At 46.1% G+C, this 19,150-nt stretch overlaps 1 long non-coding RNA gene across 3 annotated transcripts in view; it reads right to left on the bottom strand.

The window, feature by feature from the left end:
- LOC138582200 (uncharacterized) overlaps nt 1-19,150 on the bottom strand; it is a 402,442-nt gene that overhangs the window by 275,053 nt on the left and 108,239 nt on the right. For all 3 annotated transcript variants that reach the window (XR_011304974.1, XR_011304976.1, XR_011304975.1), the window contains exon 2: nt 16,914-17,111. This is a non-coding gene — a long non-coding RNA (uncharacterized lncRNA). The remainder of the gene's footprint in view (nt 1-16,913; nt 17,112-19,150) is intronic.

Raw genomic sequence — 19,150 nt, 5'->3', positions numbered from 1 at the left:
CAGCTCAGAAGATTGAGAGAGTCTCAGTGGTCACTGCTGCAGCCTGCATGCATTAAAGTAAATGATGGTAAAAAAAAAGTCCATGAGTGCATTTTGTGAATGTAGTGTGTGTGTGTGCGCTGGAAAGAGATTCATAATTGTGTGCATGTGTTAGAAGAGGCTGTTTTCATGTGTGGTAATCTGATAAGTGTTCCTGTGTGTGCGGATCTGTGGTTGCACATAAGAGAGCTGAATGAGTTAGTGTATATATGTAAGTGATTTATACTGTGACTTACAGTAACCGAGATTGATGAGCATAAATGCGGCAGCCCTTGGGAGGTGCATTTTAGTGTGTGTACATGTGTGTATGGGTGTGTGTGGTTGTGAGAAAGCAAAGTGTGCCTCACGACTAGTCCCTTGGGATCTGTTATCCAGGTGGCAGGGACACGGCCTATTGAATCCAGATCCTGGAGGTGGACCAGTGCGGGAGGATCACCTGGATGAGGGGTCCCTGGGGAGTGGGTAACCCGGAAGGGAGACACAGTATTCCTGTACCCATTTCCCTGCAGAACACCTTAATTCCATGTCCTATCTAGGAATTCTATCCGCCCCCCCTTTCCTACACACACTCTGCTGCACGCGCTTCAGTGAAAGACAGACTCACACACAGCCAGTCCATTGGACATGTCCCAACATTAGGGTCTGTCAGTCTAGAAATCTTATTTGAGACCGCAAACGCATTTGGTGGCCGTGGGTCAATCGTCTCATGCACGATACGACAGAATATAGGTTTTCGAGTTTTCTAATGAACAGCCATTTTGATGTAACAAGAATCGCCATTTTGTTTTCTAACCATTGCTCATTGCTTTCTGTTCCTATTGCTTCGCAGTATATTTTCCACTTACACTGCTCGACTGTGGAACGTTGTTGTCTGTATATGAAAAGGACAAGGCCACAGGGCCGAGAGGATAACAAGAGTTTCGCTGAAACACAAACGTAGTTAGCGCCAGGAAGAATGCCCGGCTCCCTCCCTAATCTAGCCTTGAAGCAGAGCCGCAGGGCATTTAATAATTTCACAGCTGCCAGCCACTCTTGTTATAGGGTAGAATATGTTAGAATAATACCGCTAAAGGCTTGAATTATGCTTTACTAACGGCCCCCCCTTTCCTAGCCCGCTAGAGCATGTCGGCTCCCAGGACGCGAATAGCACCTGATAGATAGCAAGGTCCGGAATGCAACCCCCTCTGTATGTAGTTTGCTTCCAAGAACAGAAGCGCCATGTTCTATTCAATAACCGAAAGATGCCTACGCACTCACAAATTGCAAATTGTTACTACAATAGATGTTTGAAGGTGTCATAGTGGTCGGAGATGTCCATCATCACATCAAGTTCAAAGAAACCCAATGAAGAGGGGTGTTAACCATGTCATAGCTGATTGTTTGATATGCATTTTGTATATACGTAACTGATGTACGTAATTCGCTCTCTTGCGTCCCTCGAGGTCTAGAGATACACATTGCGGGGCGTGAGACAGAGTTGGCCAACTGAGACTTGTGCTTCGCAATAAAACCTTAGCTTTGGGAATACAACCTCGTGTCTGGCGTCTCTATCGTGTGTGGTGACACGCCTTGTTTCCATAGACGTCAGGGTCCCCTAGGGGCCCCTTTCAAGATGATGCCCGAAGAGGGATCCTCCCCCACTTGTTCCTTCGCGTAACATTGTAATTGAGAAAGGCAGAGAATGGCGAGGACGGGATGATCGAGCCAGGATCAAGAGGTGTTCGGGGCGCCCTGTAAAAGTGATGAGAGACTCCTTTGCAGATCTGCACACATCTGATCCCTGATCGACGTGCCTGGCTAGAGAACAAGGAGGCAAGGGTCCCGAAATGAGGCGGAAGCCAAGAAACGCAGACACGACGTCCTTTGGTGCGTCAGTATACAGACGACTTGTTTGATCAGGTGGGTCATTCCCCGATTCAAAGCATCCTGATATTGGTTGAGAGTTGACTTTGCAAAATCAAACGCCCTAGGTAAGGTTGATTAACCAAGGGGAAGGTTGAAACATGCCTGTGGTATTGTCCACCTTAGCAGGGTTTTTCCGCTGCGGTAGACAATCTTTGGAAAATGGCCAAATTGTACCACCTGGGGGAACGCCGGCGTATGATATGTATGTAAAGTATGGAGTGGGTGCGATAATATTCTGTGAGACTTGGCATAGGCAAACCAGAAAGCAACAAGACCATCAGTGGCCGATTAATGGTAGTTTTGAGGTCGCGAGGATAGATAACTTGGAAAGGGTGTTGATAAGAAAGAAAGCGCGTCCTGCGGCATTTGAAACTATTAAAGACTGGAGAAAGGAAGCAATGCTCTGATTTAAAAGCTTAGCAAAGCATGCGCGCAGGCATAAATCAAAAGGTGAGGTAGCGGAAGAAAAAGAAGAGGAGGAGTGGACTGAGAGTCTAAGAAGGGCAGGCAAGCGTGACCAGTTGAATATAGAAAAGATATACCCACAACGAGAATTACACATGACAGATGAATTGATAGAAAATATATTGACCCATACAAAACAAGGTCCAAGATCAGAAGTAAGACAAGATATGTCAGTAACTATTGCCCAGACCTCGCCCGTAGCTCAAGCTCCCCCTCCGGTAGCTCAAGCTCTCCCACAGCCACAGACCACGCACAAAACACTTCCTACTAGCCAACCAGGCCCACAACAGACACTCGCTGTTCCCATTGTCCCATCCGCACCTCCCGCCTTAGACACAGACTCGGTACCGTCCGTTCCTCCCGGGGTTGAAGTTGAAACCACGGGGGCAGGAGGCGGGACTGACCAACGCAGTGCACGAGGTTAACACGCAGCGCAATCAGCAAGGAAAGGAAGGTGGAATTGCAGCAACAGGCAGAGATGTATATAGACGGGAATGATGGGACGGCAACATTGGCTTCAATATATGACTTTCGTAGAAGCAACGAAAGACAGGTAGTGTTGATATGCATGGGTGAATATTTGGTGGAGAGATGGAAACAGCTAATTGGGAAATTACCACCGCAGCGATTGTTAGATTTGAATGCATTAGCATGCTGTAGGGAGAGGGATGAAGAAGTGAGAGAACATGTGTATAGACTTTTTGAGTTAAAGGATGAATTAGATAATGACTATGCCGAAATGTTTACTCCACCCGGATACAGGAGTAAAGATATTGGGAGAAATAGAAAGGAAACTGTAGAGCCATATATACAGCGACGACATTCGATGTCATCAGTACAAAGGGGCGACAAGTTAAAAGCATGTATGCGAGAAGCGTCTAGATGGATGTCAGATCCTAGTATTCCCACAATGGAGATACACGAGATATTTGATGAATATTCCATGCCTATGAAAAGAAAAGCGCTACAATCGATGGTTGAACACTTATTAGATAAAGATATAAAAAACAATAAGGCCAGCCCGCCTGAAATAATGGCAGTATATAGGAGAGCATTAGAACGAGGAACAGGAGAAACAGCCCTATCATTGGATCTGGGAATATTGTTGCATATAAGAGAAGGGCGAGGGACGGTAAGTGGGGCATTTCCTATGAGAGAGGTCCCACCTACCTTTGTGCCCAAAGTGGAGGTTCCCGCAGCGGGCAATGTAGCGGCGCAGGTAACACCAGCCCATTACACCGCCCAATACGTGCATGACCACTTTTCCAGACAAGAGGTGAACGACATAAAGCAGACGATTCAGGATAAGCAGACGATTCCGCATATAAGAAAGAATCCTGCAGGGTTTTACAAGGAAGTAGAGTCCTGCCTACAGTCATCCGTGCTTACCATGGGTGATATAGACCTAATATTCCCGGTGATCCTGCCAGCAGATATATGGAAACAAATAAGGAAGGTAGATGACACAACTGCCTTTGGCGCCACATGGGCGGATTTGATGATAGAGGATATAAATATAGCAGTTGGAGGAACACCAGGACCGAACCTGGTGGCATTACCAGCACGTATAGTACAGAAGTTAAAAACAATTGTTCCAGAGAAAAGAATCCAATGGGACAAATTGACTGCATGTGTACAAGGCAAAGATGAGTTGGTTACAGATTATTTTAATAGATTTGAAGAAGTATTCACAGACTTCAGCGGGTAGGATGTGGGTTCAGAAGCAGGGAAGAGGTTATTTGTTGACAAATATGTGAGGGGGTTAAAACTTCCAAATCAGGATCTAATAATGACATCAGAGAGTTCATGACAAGCAAAAATGTTGGGCGAAGTACTGCATATGGCCCAATATTATGAGCGCAGAGTGACTGCAGGAAAAGAAAAAGAAGAGAGGGATAGGGTAAATCTAAAGACACGGGTATTAATGCAGCAAGTAGTAGGACATAATAGAGGGCGAGGGAACGCACAAGTAAGGAGTAGTTCGAATATGCATGGGGGAACAGTGGGGCCGAATCAGTGTGCATATTGTAAAGAGGAAGGACATTGGCGAGCGCAATGCCCACATCTACAGAACAGAAATGGGTCTGGTCAGAGGAGACAGCATAGAGGACACCCAGGAGCGAATGGACCAAATAGGAATAGTATGCAGCAGCATCATAATAATGGAGGTAATCAAAACCAAGGCCAAAACCAAAATGCCCCAAACCAGAGTCAGGGACAGCAAAATCAACAATATGGAAATCAGAGTGGGGGAAATAGAGGGAAGAGTGGAAATGTTTTCGATACACAGCCAAACAGGTATTACAGTAATAGTAATGATTACACATCGGACGATGTGTTATTTCCCCAATAGGACAGCCCAGGACAGGGGTCGGAACAAGTGTCTATTCCCGTGAATCAGAGAGGACCCTACGTAGAAATGAGAGTCGGGAATGAGGAACACTGCTTTCTTGTAGATACAGGAGCACAGAAGTGTTCAATAGACCATCACTTGGTTCCGAATATACCACTGTCAGGGCAAAAGAATATTACCGTAGGGTTAGCAGGTACACCAGTCATAAACCCAGTGTCCAAACCAGTCCCAGTTACCATAGGACCATTCACCGAACATTGCCCTTTCCTTCTAACAGAAAATTGTGGAGAAAATTTGTTGGGATTGAATTTGTTGAAAAAACTAGGTTCTGTTATACATTGCACGGCAGACAAGTGTTTCTAACGATATGGCCACACGATGCCCCTGTGTCAGGATTCATGTCCGAAGCGTTACCAGGGGAACTAAGTAAAGTACCAACCTGTATATGGGCAATGCATGACAAAGATGTGGGATGTTCAAAGATAGACCCAGTAAAGATTATTTTAAAAGAATATGTTACCCTACCGCAAATACCCCAATACAAAATTTCGGTTGAAGGAGAGAAAGGATTGAAGATTATTGTTACCGATTTGGTGAAATTAGGGGTAATAGAGGAAATCACATGCAGTACATGTAACAGCCCGATCCTTCCGGTTTATAAGAAAGGAGGTAATGAGGTACCATACCGTTTCATAATTGATCTACGCGCATTAAATAAGGTAGTACATCCGCAATTTCCTTTAGTGCCAGACGTCACTACAATATTGACAATGATACCTGTTTCAGCAGAATATTTTAGTGTAATAGATTTGAAGAACGCATTCTTTAGTATTCCAGTCGACAAGGACAGTAGATACTTGTTCGCGTTCACATTAGGAGGACGATCATTTACATTTACACGGATTCCACAAGGTTACACGAAAAGTCCAAGTATTTACAGTAGAGCATTAAAAGAGCAGCTAGACATGCTGGAATTACCCGTGGGTTGTGTACTTTTGCAATACATAGATGATTTATTGCTAGCTGCAGACACAGAGGAGATTTGTAAAGAAAGCACTGTATTACTACTGTCACACCTAGCGGCACATGGCCATAAAGCTAGTTTGAAGAAATTTCAGTATAATCGAGAGGAGGTAGTTTACTTGGGCTACCTACTTTCGAAAAGAGGGAGAAGACTAACGCCAGAACGCATAGAAAGTATTTCTTGTATGCCTATTCCAAAGACACAAAAAGGAGTCAGAGCCATAATAGGCATGGCTTCATATTGCCGACAATGGATTGGTAATTTTGTGTTGATTGTGAAACCATTAGTGAATTTGACTAGAAAAGATGCGGTTATGCCTTTGTAGTGGGATGAGGAATGTCAGAGAGCATTTGATGAATTGAAAACTGCATTATGCTCGCCTACAGTTTTGGGTACGCCGAACTATAAGAACATTTTCAGACTATTTGTGTGTGAAAGTGAAGGATGTGCATTGGCGGTTTTGACACAGGAACAAGGTGGAAGAAATAGGCCGTGCGGCTATTTTCATCTGCGCTGGACCATGTAGCGCACGCACTACTACGATGTTTGCGATCCGTCGCGGCGGCTGCTGCGTCAGTGAAACAAACGGAAGGGATGGTATTGGGGCACACTTTAATTCTGATGGTGCCACATGCCATACACGTTCTATTAAATAGGACACAGACGCAACACCTCACCTCTGCTAGATTGACAAGATATGAGATTATCTTGTTCGCGCCCCATATCCAAATTATGAGGTGTAGCGTTTTGAATCCTGCAGAATTAATGCCATTAACCATAAAAGAAATTGGGAAGAATGAATCACTCCCCCGTGATTGTTTAATGGTCACTGAGGAAGAAACCAAGGGGAGAGTTGATTTAAGTGATATTCCACAGAAAGAGCCAGATGGAGAGTTATTTTGTGACGGCTCATGTTTTAAATTACCAGATGGCACGAAAACTGTCGCATACGCTATCACTACCCTAGAGAGTGTTGTAGAAAGTAAAAGAATCCCCTATAATTCAGCACAAGCCGCGGAAATAATAGCAGTAACCAGAGCTTGCGAGTTTTCTGAAAATTTGAATGTGAATATATATACTGATAGTCAGTACACGTTTGGAGTGGTTCGTAACTTTGGACGACTCTGGGCTGAGAGAGGGTTTCTGACATCACATGGTGCCAGAATTCAACATGGCCCTTTGATTGTACGATTGCTGTCTGCACTCACGTTTCCAAAGCGCCTAGCAATAGTGAAATGCGAGGCACATAAAAAAGTAACATGCAAAATAGGAGAGGGAAACGCGTTTGCAGACAGGATTGCGAAACAAACTGCCACTGATTTGAATACCAAGATGATGACGGTTCAGACAAAGGAAGTACCCTGTATGATAGAAGATGGAGTTGCGACTGTCAAAGAAATGCAGGCCGAGGCTACGGCCAATGAAATACAGGGATGGGCAGAGGGATCTGCTGAGTTGGATTTGGAGGGTTGTTGGGTGGACAAGGGAACTAGAAACTGGATGTTGCCAAATTCATATGTGACTGCAATGGTCACAATGGCCCACAGCCCTACGCACATCTGTGCCAAGAAAATGATACAGCACCTTTCTACAGTATGGCAGAATGCAAACATAAAAAAGAATGCAGAAAGGTTGGTGCAGAACTATATCACGTGTTTACAACACAATGTAGGAAAGGGAACAGTGACACCAACAGGATGTTCTGGCCCGCCCTCCATGCCGTTTGAGGAAGTTCATTTTGATTTCATAGAGATGGAAAGGTGCCAAAACTTAAAATACGTCTTGGTGGTAATCTGTGCATTCAGTAAGTGGGTGGAGGCATATCCTTTAAAAGACTGCACAGTGATGACTATGGCAAAAGTAATGTTGAAGGAGTATTTTTCCAGATTTGGCTTGCCCCGTGTCCTATGGTCTGATAATGGACCACATTTCGTGGGTGCAGTGGTGTTACAGATATGTGCAGGTCTCCAGATTGATAAGAGATTCCACAGTTCAAGGCATCCGAGTTCTGCCGGTCTTGTGAAGAGGCACAACGGGATACTTAAATCAAAGATTAGCAAGATTTGTGCGGGAAGCAAGTTGAGTTGGGTGGATGCATTACCAATGGCACTATTATGCATGCGTACGTCTGTACAGGCTAAAACTGGGCTCTCCCCATACGAGATCATAATGGGGAGGCCGGCAAATGTATGGTGTGCACCTCAGCCAAAACGTCCCGAGGTGGCGCGGGCCCTATCAAGTACTTTTGGCGATCAAGTACTATCAAGTACTTTTGGCGATGCAGACAGCAATAGGGGTGGATGGAAGGAAGTCATGGATCCATGCCACCCATGCCAAGAAGATTCCAACTGCACTGAAAGTCTTGCCTGACACCGATGACCGGAAAGAGACAGCGGTCGCGGAAACGAAAGAAACTGTTGCCAGTGTGCAGCCACTTGATCTGCCAAAACGTGAAGTGACGATTGCCAAAGAGGGGGAAGGGCAAAGAGTGCCCCAACGTTGCCCAGCAGAATCAACATCACTGCTGACCGACGTGAAATCTGCCTTGCAGATACCAGCAAAACCAAATCGTGTACCCCTTTGGCACCCACCAGCACTTGCCAGCACGCCAAAGACCGAATCTGCATCATTGGCGCGGCGCACACCAGCACCTGCAGAAGCGCCGCAGGCTGACTTCAAGCCTGAAACTGAAAGTGCACCGGCACTGTTCACGGATCATATAATTCCAGGAGCAAGGCGATACAACCTGCGGCCTCGGAAGACAAAGTGATCCGCATTCTTTTTCTTTTGGTGTTTATGTCAACCTCTGGTTCAGCTCATGGACGGAGAAGGAACCAGGGGTGTAGAGGAGAGAAGCATGAGAATTGTGCAAGTCGGACAATTCAAGACTCGCGGCTCCTCGGTGCGATCATAAAAGTACATGCGTCCGGAACCAGAGCAGACAAGCTTGGCGCACATGGTACTATGACAAGTGAGATAATTGATTAACAGTACATGTGTCCAGGACCGGAGCGGATAAGCTGGGCGCACATGATACTGAGGCAAAAACTGATCAAAGGTCCTCTGAGCAGTATAAGACGGGACAAGTGATCTTGCCTAAAAACGAATAATCGAAACCAGGCTAAAAAAAAAAAAGGACAGGCAAAACTGAACTGGGAGAATTCCATTGAACTTATAGACATCAGAGCAAGCGCGACGAAGAGAGATATCCACAACGAACTGTGAGAAGGAAGAAGAAGGACGACGAGAAATATGCCGGGACCGGTTCCAGCCTCCTCCTGCACCACCACTGCTGAAAATGAGTCAGTTATAAAGACTATACGTTTAAGAAAAACGCATGGTAAAACAAATTGTATGCTGACACTAACGATAATAATGTGCTTTATGAGCGTGGTAGCACCAATATCGACAGCCCTAATATTATGGTGGGTAGAAACAATACACCCATTAGAAATGTTTTTACTGACAATTAATATGTCCACTACTGAAAGCCCGATTCAGGTGATCACTTATACCCTACCCCCAATGGAAGAAAGACACAGGGAAGGTTTTGGGAATAATACATTATTATTAATCATGAACATGACACATGCAATCCTGAAGAAAACAAACTGCTGGGTATGTGCCCATTTACCACAGCATGCTGGGCAAGGAATAGGGTGGTGCGTGCAGACATTACCATTAAGTTCTACATGTAGTGCATCTTTAGGTGCAATGTTCTATGGGAAGTGGAATGAGAGTAATGCAGGTCAATTAGACAGAACCAACATGAATGAGTTTGAGGAGATAATAATGAAGCCTGTGGGTTGTTCCATTTTCCATAAAGCACAAGTAATAGCCCCAGAGCCCACGAGGAAAAGCACACGAAAGATAACACGACAAAATAGACAAGATAGATTGTCCCCGCCAGAAAAAACATCTGTAATGATGTTTCATGTAAGAACAGAAGGGAACAAAGATGCGATTCCCCCATTTTACACGGTAAATTATAGCCCAAGAACTGTCCCGTTTTGCCTGAAAAAGTACTACTAAAATGGGAAATAGAACCAGTATACGTAGGTGATCCAGTTTATTTTATATGTGGAGAGAAAGCATACCCTTGGTTGCCCAGAAACTGGGGAGGTACATGTTATCTCGGGCTATTGTTCCCAGGAGTACTCCTCTTGGAAACAGCAGCCATGGCCAAATTATCCAGAACTAGAGTCAAGAGGACTGACAAAGGTGTTTTAATAGCAACTGGTGTAGGGAAATCATTCATTCCATTCTTAGGACATATAGTGAACTCCTATAATATAAGGCAATTGTTCAGAATCCTAAAGAATACAATAAATACAATAAACACAACAACAGATATATTATTTAACATGACGTTGGAAGAAAGAGGAATCAGGTTAATGACGCTGCAAAATAAAATGGCTCTCGATGTGATCCTGGTTGATCGTGGGGGAATTTGCAAAATAGTGGGATCAGCATGTTGCGTTTATGTCGATGACTATTCCCCCACGATCTTTAAAGCAATAAATAAAATGCACGTTCTAAGCTCTGAACTCCCCACGGGAGAAGGGAGCTGGGAAATAGGATCTTGGTTTTGGGGAATACTACGATCTTGGGGATGGAAGCTGATCTCAATACTAGTAGTGCTGTTCAGAATATTCCTAATGTGTTGTTGTTGTATACATTGTTTACCCATAGTTTGTGCAGAGATAACTGAGGGATGTACGGAAGGATGCATGCAAATGATAACAAAGAAAAAACAACCTCATGATCAAACTAGCCCAGACCCAAATGAGATGAGAGTAATGAAAGACTTGATGGCAATAGATATTAATGAAGGCAATGATGACCACGATAGCATGCGAGACTCAGACATAAGTACTTCAGATTCATCATCACTAGAGGAGGTTTCAATAAATAGATGAGACGTTTGGCATACGGCCAAAGGAGGGTTTGTCAGTCTAGAAATATAATTTGAGACCGCAAACGCATTTTGGTGGCCCTGGGCCAACCGTCTCATGCACGATACGACAGAATATAGGTTTTCGAGTTTTCTAATGAACAGCCATTTTGATGTGACAAGTATCGCCATTTTGTTTTCTAACCATTGCTCATTGCTTTCTGTTCCTATTGCTTCGCAGTATATTTTCCGCTTACACTGCTCGACTGTAGAACATTGTTGTCTGTATATGAAAAGGACAAGGCCACAGGGCCGAGAGGATAACAACAGTTTCGCTGAAACACAAACGTAGGCAGCGCCAGGAAGAATGCCCGGCTCCCTCCTTAATGTAGCCTTGAAGCAGAGCCGCAGGGCATTTAATCATTTCACAACTGCCAGCCAGTCTTGTTATATGGTAGAATATGTTAGAATAATACCGCTAAAGGCTTGAATTATGCTTTTCTAACGGCCCCCCTTTCCGAGCCCGCTAGAGCATGTCGGCTCCCAGGACGCGAATAGCACCTGATAGATAGCAAGGTCCGGAATGCAACCCCCTCTGTATGTAGTTCGCTTCCAAGAACAGAAGCGCCATGTTCTATTCAATAACCGAAAGATGCCTACGCACTCACAAATTGCAAATTGTTACTAGAATAGATGTTTGAAGGTGTCATAGTGGTCGGAGATGTCCATCATCACACCAAGTTCAAAGAAACCCAATGAAGAGGGGTGTTAACCATGTCATAGCTGATTGTTTGATATGCATTTTGTATATATGTAACTGATGTACGTAATTCACTCTCTTGTGTCCCTCGAGGTCTAGAGACACACGTCGCGGGGCGTGAGACCGAGTTGGCCAACTGAGACTTTTGCTTCGCAACAAAACCCTAGCTTTGGGAATACAACCTTGCGTATGGCGTCTCTATCGTGTGTGGTGACCCGCCTTGTTTCCATAGATATCAGGGTCCCCTAGGGGCCCCTTTCAGGTCAGGCAGAGTTAGGCACTTAACCTTAATGACACACACCTGAATCCTGTAATCTTTCCCTACTGGGATAAAAGGCGAAGCATGAGAGCACCAGGAGAGCAAGGCGAGAAGGGCAACCAAAGCGAACACGACCAGCAGAACGGAAGGGCAGGAAATCCCGGGAAGGCGACACGAATATGGAAGCAAAGCAGATGGGATCAGGAGGTGAATAAAAGGTTGTGGTCCTATCAGCTGCTAGGTGAAAATCACTACAGAATCCCGAAGGGGCAACTTTCTGCCACTGCCGAAGGCCATGGCAGAGCCTCCTTCATGTACGACGTGAGGACTTGAAAGGAGGCTAGCCACGATGGGTCAGAAGCCTTGACAAAACTGAAGGTATTTGATAAACTGTATCAGCCGCTGCCAGTGAGTGAAAAGGGAGACTGGTTTGTGATGGTGAAAGAGAAGGACATTAACGTTTGAAGTGCTCATTAGGTTGCTGGGAAACTGTGGGCGAAAGTACATTGTAGCAAGAATGAAGAATACTGAAATTGTGCATGTGAGAGACGCCGCAAGAGAAAATAACTGAAAGGAGGCGAATAGTCAAAGTGGTCATACGAGGAGAAAATCAATGGCACAAGCTCCCTAGTACAGTCGAAAGTCTTTGACAAGTAGTGAAAGGAACTGCAGACACCAGAAGGCCTCGGGAGAGGAGGCCGGTATACATCTTTGAACTGTATCCAGTAATGTGGGTTGCGGGTAGGACGGCAGCCGTGAGAAAGAGAAGCTTGATTGTGAAAAGTAAACACAATTGCTATAATATAACACAGTGGCCAGGCGAGACGTGATCGCCTATCGCATGTCTCTATATCGAACTGGCAAGTACGTAAAAGGGAAAGCATGAAAGATTGTAAAGAAACCAGTGTGATGCTGGCGGTTTGAAGCTTCCTGCCTGATTGAGTGAAGCCAAAACTGCCTACAGAGGAAGGTCTGTGCCTGGAGGAGGGGGACCTGAATGAACCGTACAGATGAAGGTCTGAACCCAGAGGAGGTGGGACCTGAGTGAACCGGTAAAAGTGAACTAAATATGTATTTAAAAAGACATTAAGAATTCCTGAATACTATAAGCTAGTAGAACTAATAAAAGTTAACTGAACTGTGATTTGAAGGCTATATTGAACTCGACGCAGGGATGCCAATTAAAAGCAAGGGGAAGGGAATACTCTATTTTGATAAAGTGAACCATGGTGTAAAGACGAAGGTGAACCCAACAAAGGGGTATCGCAAGAAAGCAGCGGAAGAGGGGAATCCTGCATGGTGAGTGCTTGGGGAAAGTCTTGTGCGGCCTGGCAAAAGATATTCATTCGAGGGATCCTGCCTTTTCGAAGGAAATGGCTTCCTGATGCCTATAGACTCAAAGGGCCTCATTCCGAGTATGGCGGTAAGGGATAGCGGCCACCGCTAACGAGAGCGGTGGCGGTAATCCCTTACCGCCATACTCCGAGTTCCCTTTGCGCCATGGTGGTTTTAACACCTGCTTTTAGCAGGTGTTAAAAACCATGGCGCTAAGGGACCTTGATGTTAATTACGCCACCGTAATTTACGGTGGCATAATTGACGCCTTCCCCACTCCCATTATGCCCTATGGGGCAAAAATGGGAATGGGGAAGGGTAAATGGGGATTGGGGAATTACCGCCCCGCCAACCTTGGAATGGGGCGGTAATTCCGCCATCCACCAAGGCGCTGCCGGTCCGGGTACGGCGTCAACCAAGGCGTTAATAGCGCCATTGGTTAGCGCCGTACTCGGAATGAGGCCCAAAGGGTGCTCACAGTAATGCCACTGGTCTGCCTTGTCCCATGATGCAATGTGGGGAATGGAGTGTTATTAGTTCAGCAGTTCTGAACTACTGAAACCCTTTTGGACATTTTAGTTTGCATTACACTCTTTTGTTATGCATATCATTGTCTCACATCCTTTTGTTATATAGAGTAGGTATTTGGCCATAGCATTATTAGTATAGGCCATTTTTTTTGACACGACACCACAGGGACAGAGTTTTCTTTACTTTGATGGTCGTAGCTTGCGCCCATCCTACATTTAGGTTTTAGGTTAGGTGGTTTTCTCACTCATATACTGTTTAATAAACACCCAAGCTATTCTTATGTCAACCTGCTTGATCTTCTCTTCACCATATGTTACTAAAATGTTACCTGTTTAGATACGTCTTAACCTATAATATTGACAAAATGTTTACATTGAAATGTGAGCCACTTCATGCAGAAATGCTTGAACAATTCAAAATGTGGACCAAAGTTCCAATATCTCTACTAGATTTTAGTCAATCTTTTCAAGTTGCCTCTTATTCCACTCTGCATTAATCTTTTTTGCGCATTGTCATCTATGTCCCAAATATCTGTTTCTGAAAGTAAACAATCATGTGGCAAACTCCACCTGGACAGGAATAAAACGGCATATTCCTCAAATATATAGAATTCAACATGGCAGAGGAGGCTTTACCCTACCAAACATCACATCTTGTTATGGTTAAGTGTCTGCTGCAACTTCTTTCAGACTCTGCCATTCTGTCCCAATTCGTTCTAACACTGCTGACAAAACAAGACCATTATCTCTAATGAAAAAATGCTCTTCTTAGTCATTTAAAAGGCAGATAGAAAACTCGGGTAGCATTACTTATGATCTGGAATTACAGTGGCGGTCTTGCTAAACACCTAAGCTTATGCAATATATTTCAATTTAATGATAATTATAGTAACTTTATTCGGCCTTGATGCCATCAAAGTACAACCTATCACAAAATATTATACAATATGAACCTAACATAATACTGCATATCAAGTGACACTTGGTGGGGGATGAACACAAAAAAAGACCATCAGAATCCCAGCCCCATTTAGGGTATCACCAGCTCCATGAACCCATCCACTTCAGACCCCATCAGCCCGTGTCCCAAAGGGGTAAGGTTAGTACCTGTTAGGGGGGTACACCTCATGTTCAATCTAGTTGGACCGTCGCGTTCAGGGTAACAATGCAGACTGATTTGGATCCCACTCATGAGCATCCAACCAACACCCCCACTTTTTCCCAGGACCGCGTTGGCCACTCTCCAGTCCCAAAAGGCCAGTTTGGCTGTGTCATGGGAGTTCTTGTCCTTGCTGGAAACTCTGCAGCATCCCACCATGGCTTCCCTTGAAACAAAGATGCAACCCCTTGGGGTCCGCAACCAATGGAGGCTTTTATTTAAAAGGGCATCCCTTGATTCTTGCTTGCCTGTCGCCAATATGGGTACCCCGTGAAGATATATGAGGGAGCATCTTGGCCCACCTTGGCCCTGAGGCCTATGCATGCTCCCACTACAACTTGGGCCATAAACTCTCGGTTCCCTTGGGCTAGGGCATATAGATCCCTTATGAGTTCGAGCATAGACAGCCACTGGAGAAGGCTTTGGTTTGGGCACCCCCTTGAACTCCCTAGACTTAGTGCTACTCTTGTACGGTGAATGGCAATGTCGGGGCGTAGGTTCCTGGGTACAAGATTGCGGCAGGCACTATTTGCTTTGATAATCACAAAGCTCAATGGAGGTTTACTGTAGGATGTTCCGGGGTTGAGTTGTTAGCAGTGGTCGAAGTGTACGAAAAGAAGTAGTGGAACTATGTTCCCTGCTGGTCTACCCAGCTCCCCCAAACTCCATCCCTGTCCCCCCTTCCACACACAATCCAAACCCCCAAACAAACACACCTGCTGTTTATGGGAATGTGCAAGCTTCAACTTCTCCTACACTTCTATTTTAAAACAAAACCATTCCAGAATGGTAGCTTTTTAAAATAAAAGTATAGGAACAGTGAAACTTAAAAATAAAAAGTAAGGGAACACCGCTCCTGACCACTCCCGCCCACTTCGACATCTAGTTGTTCGACCCCTTGTAAGCAGATAGTACATTGCAGTGCTCCCCCCACCCTTCTTCTGCAGCTTCACTCCTCCCCTCCCGTGGATCTCAATGAGGTCTAAGAGCAAAACTGTAACTGCCAACTCAGCAAGCACTTGCTCGTATTTACACCCCCCAGCTGTATAGTCGACCCCATCTGGGTGCTCTAAGGTACCAGGATTGATTTTGGGTCGAGGGGATTTGGGGCCCTGAGTGGGGTTAGATGAAGATAATAGCAGGCCCCTGAGGTCCTGGGAGACAAAATCCCACTCCAGGTGTTTCGTGAGGAGCAGGAGGGCAGTTTGTGGAGGGAGGCATCGTCACTCCCCGAACCCACTTCAGCCATGGAATCCGGGGCAGTGGTGGGTGGAGAAACAGCACTAGTGGGGACCGTGGCAGGTACCAGAGCCTGGTCGCGGCTAGCAGATACAGGAGTTGAGCTTGGAGGCGGACAGCCACTTACAGGCGCTGCCGGAAAGACAGTCTCCCTTACTGGAAAACCAGCTTCTCTTGCACTCAACGTGAAGGATCGGGTTAGGGGCGCTCAAAAGGGGCAGCAGATGTCGAGATGGAAGCAGGGCACACAGAGTGCTGGGTGGTTTCAGCTGTGGTTAGGCAGGTGCTACCCAACATATCACCTGGTCGTTGAGCCCCATCAATGTCCATAACCGTGTCATTCGGAATGGTGTACCCTCTGGAGGATGGCAGACTTCCAAAGGTGGCTGAAGTGGCTGTAGTTTCTTGGGTCATTTCGGAACACTTCACTCCCTAGCCCATGTCGAACAGTCCACCCAGGTTACAATATATGGCTCCTTGGCCAGTGGAGATTGGTGCATTGCAAGCTGTTCCCTAAGCCCCTCCAAAGGCAGCTTTCCTGTCTCCCAGAAATTGATGCTTCTCCTCTCTCAGCGAGGGGGCCTCTCCCACTGGATCAGTAGAGTTACTAGGGGGTAATTCGGGTGTTCATGATACACCCACAAAGGCTGGTTCGGGGGTCGATGGGGTGCTGATGGCATTTGTGGGTGGCCCCCCAGGTTGCCGCTGCTGCTTTCTAACGACCAGCATCTTGTGCTGAGACTTGGGCCCTTGCTCTTGGGGGGCAAGCTGAGTACAGAAAACCAGAGGGGAGAAGGGAGAGATGAGTGGGAGTTCCAGGGATTCCATGGAGGTCGTGGATAGAGCTTAGCAGTATTGTCTAATCAGGCAGCGAATCAAGTGGCCCAAGAGAAGTACAAAACAGTGGGCCGCCACCCCCTTCTGCCACTAGAATCAAGCTCAGTCACTTACTTGGTCCACAGGGTCTTCACTCCATTCGGGCTGGACTGTCCTTGCACCTCCCCCTTCAGGCGTCCAACACCTTGCGGGCGCACAACTCCTGCGCCCTAGATCCCCTGTGGCTTCAGGTCCTGCAGTTAAGAGTAGCAGACTTGAGGAGGAGGGGGCTTCACCTCCCCCACAGGAACGAAATGAGCCCTCTAGGGCGACCTGGAAGGTAGAAGATTGGAATTTAGAAGTTTGGTCTTTTACACGATCTCTGATTTTTAAAAAGAAATATCTTTGAAACAATCGAGCCAACACTTTGCATTATAGAAACATGGGGCTTCATTACAAGAAGGGCTGAATGGGTTTAACGGCCCTGGTAATGGTGCCGGCGCCGTTACACCCATTCTGCCCTATTGCGAGGTTCACTCGCGGGACCCGCTCTGGACGTCTGGTTTTACCAGACGTCCAGAGCGGGTCCCTCGAGGGGACCAGGGAGCTAACAACAGGCCCGTTAATAACAGGCCCGTTGTTAGCTCCCTCCCCATTCCCATTGAGCCCTATGGGGGCTCGAGTGGGAATGGGGAAGGACCGGGTCAGGGTTCCCTGAAGGAGGAAATACCAGGCCCTCCAAAGTCAGAATGGCCCGGTATTTCCCCATTCAGGGGACCCGGACACGATTTTGGAGGCAGCCATGGCGCTAATAGCACCATGGCTACCTCCAAAGTTGTAATGAGGCCCATACTCTTTTAAATTATTCTCAGGTTCATAACTACCTACATGCCATTAGTTGCTCACTTCATTTTTCCACATCGCTAACTGAACTTAGCCCCTAGTTCAATGTTTCCAGATCTCTCTTCTCCCAGCCTTTTCCATGCTCTCAAAACAGGAATGGGGAGTCAGAATTCTGTCTGTCTGAGACAGGGAGCGAGAGGTGTGGTGAAGAGGCCTACATTGGGCCCAACAGAAAGGATATTCTAGCACACATTGAGCAACATTAGCCATAGAGTGGTAGATGTGGCATACTCCGCGCTTTCAATTAAAGCGCTCAGTGAATAACAAATAAATACAAATGCAAATACTACAGGTCTCCCCAGTGCATTGACAGGACTAGGCATGAACCATGGTCTGTGTGACTAATGTACCCAGCCCTGGCCTATGCACAACACTGTACTAGGTATTAGGGACACTTTAGTCAAATTCAGAATATGTCAGAGCGGTAAAAGTGGCGGTAATTCTGTTACCACTAATTTGTTACCGCTCTGCCATACTGGTAATGAGGACCACTGTTCCATCCATTTACAAAGAATCTAAAAAAGTTTAGATTTGTTGCAAACGCCAACACTACATTTGTATGCCAGTGGAAGGCACTCACACAAAGCAAATTAAATCAAAAAACAACCTAATTTTCTGCAAAGTCATGTATGGTGGGGTGGTGGACAAGCACATTCTTTTGGCCAGCCACTATTGCTTCTCATCATCATTTAGAAAGACTATCCCAAATGCTGAATAGGATTTCTTATCCTTCTGAAAAGAGTGCCTATCATTGTCATTCAGACCATCTATGTGCCACCGTGTCTGGTTGGTGATTTAAGAATCGTAAACAGAGACCCGAACTGTGCATTGGTCAGATGTCTAACAAATGGCCATTGACCAGACGACACATAACAGAAAAGCTTGTGAACAGAGAAAGCATATGGGTACCTGATGCACTTGCCCAGCCTGTGCATCTCACCATCACCAGAGGCCCAGACCTAATCAGGCCAACCAAGTGCTTGTGCAACAGCATCCAAACCAGAAAAGGGATCATGGTCACCCACATGCCATATGCACAACCTTACACAGGCAGGCACGCTGGTAGGGCACATGGGAATCAAACCACCTTCCATGACTGGAAAGCTAACCTGCCACACAGAGGTATACCAGGGAAGTCATTTCATAGCAATCTTAGAGCAAAGATGAAGAATTGCACAGACACTCACACATCACTTTTCACCAAGTCCATACCAAGTTTTGAGAGGCCTCATTACAACCCTGGCGATCCGGAAATAAGGGTGCCGGTAGCAGCATACTGGCACACTTTCTAGGCCGCCAGACTACAAGTATGCCTGCAGAGACCTTGGCTCCCGTCAGGTCTGACCTGCCGAGGGCACTGGGCCCTGCAGGCGTGGTTTTCACAGAAGCACCAGCACCGATAGCAGTGGTGCTGGTGCTTCCGTGTCCCAATGGGACTTACACTTTCCACCGTCTGACATCCCGGGCCG

The sequence above is a fragment of the Ambystoma mexicanum genome, chromosome 3q, assembly GCF_040938575.1.
Source record: "Ambystoma mexicanum isolate Mex_15411 chromosome 3q, UKY_AmexF1_1, whole genome shotgun sequence".
Lineage (NCBI taxonomy): Eukaryota > Metazoa > Chordata > Amphibia > Caudata > Ambystomatidae > Ambystoma > Ambystoma mexicanum.
The sequence above is the reverse complement of the archived record's forward strand: the minus strand, read 5'-3'. Positions and strand labels throughout refer to the sequence as shown.